Genomic DNA, 1,820 nt, shown 5'->3' with positions numbered 1-1,820 from the left:
TACCACAAGAAGTCGACAACCTTTCTGTTCCACTCGCAGATAGAGCGAGGGAAAAACCACTGTCTATATACCTCCGTACTAGCCATAATTTCTCCTACCTTATCTTCACGGTCACTACGTGAAATACACGTTGGCGCAAGGATCGTTCTGCAGTCAGCTACAAATGCCAGTTCTCTGAACTATCTCAGTAGTGTTCTTTGAAATGAAAGTCGTCTTCCCTCTAGGCATTTCCACTTGAGCTCTCGAAGTATATCCGTAACACCTGCATGCTGATTGAATCTACCGGTAACAAGTCTAGCAGCTCGCCTCTGAATTTCCTTGACGTCTTTTATCAATCCGACCTGGTGCGGATCCCAAACACTGGAGAGTACTCCAGAACAGGTCCCACCAGCTTCTTGTATGCTGTTTCCTATACAGAGGAACTACACTTTCCTAGAATTCTCCCGATAGACCGAAGTCGACCATTCCCGTTGCCTGTAACTATCCTCACATGCTCGTTCCAGTACATATCGCTTCGGTACGTTAAGTCAAGGTACTTAGGCGATGTGACTGCGTCAAGAAGAACCCTACTAATGCTGCATCCGAAAATTACAGTTTTGGTTTTCCTGATCATATGCATTAACATACGTTTTTCTACATTTAGAGCCAGATGCCATTCATCACACCAAGTCGAACTTTTGCCTAGGTCATCTTGTACCAACCTATAGTCACTTATTTTCGACACCTTTCCTGTATACTACAGCATCATCGGCGAACAGCCGCAGATTGCTGTTCATCCTATCTGCCAGATCATTTATGTATACAGGGTGTTACAAAAAGGTACGGCCAAACTTTTAGGAAACATTCCTCACACACAAATAAAGAAAAGATGTTATGTGGACATGTGACCGGAAACGCTTGCCGGCCGCGGTGGTCTAGCGGTTCTAGGCACGCAGTCCGGAACCACGCGACTGCTACGGTCGCATGGTTCGAATCCTGCCTCGGGCATGGATGTGTGTGATGTCCTTAGGTTAGTTAGGTTTAAGTAGTTCTAAGTTCTAGGGAACTGATGACCACAGATGTTAATTCAAATAGTTTTCAGAACCATTTGAACCATTTGGAAACGCTTAATTTCCATGTTAGAGCTCATTTTAGTTTCGTCAGTATGTACTGTACTTCCTCGATTCACCCCCAGTTGGCCCAATTGAAGGAAGGTAATGTTGACTTCGGTGCTTGTGTTGACATGCGACTCATTTCTCTACAGTACTAGCATCAAGCACATCAGTACGTAGCGTCAACATGTTAGTGTTCATCACGAACGTGGTTTTGCAGTCAGTGCAATGTTCACAAATGCGGAGTTGGCAGATGCCCATTTTATGTATGGATTAGCACAGGACAATAGCCGTGGGGCGGTACGTTTGTATCGAGACAGATTTCCAGAACGAAGATGTCCCGACAGGAAGACGTTCGAAGCAATTGATCGGCGTCTTAGGGAGCACGGAACATTCCAGCCTATGACTCGCGACTGGGGAAGACGTAGAACGACGAGGACTCCTGCAATGGACGAGGCAATTCTTCGTTCAGTTGACGATAACCCTAATGTCAGCGTCAGAGAAGCTGCTGCTGTACAAGCTGACGTTGACCACGTCACTGTATGGAGAGTGCTACGGGAGAACCAGTTGTTTCCGTACCATGTACAGAGTGTGCAGGCACTATCAGCAGCTGATTAGCCTCCACGGGTACAGTTCTGCGAATGGTTCATCCAACAATGTGTCAATCCTCATTTCAGTGCAACTGTTCTCTTTACGGATGAGGCTTCATTCCAACGTGATCAAATTGTA

Source organism: Schistocerca nitens, chromosome 6, assembly GCF_023898315.1.
Source record: "Schistocerca nitens isolate TAMUIC-IGC-003100 chromosome 6, iqSchNite1.1, whole genome shotgun sequence".
NCBI classification, from domain to species: domain Eukaryota; kingdom Metazoa; phylum Arthropoda; class Insecta; order Orthoptera; family Acrididae; genus Schistocerca; species Schistocerca nitens.
The sequence above is the reverse complement of the archived record's forward strand: the minus strand, read 5'-3'. Positions refer to the sequence as shown.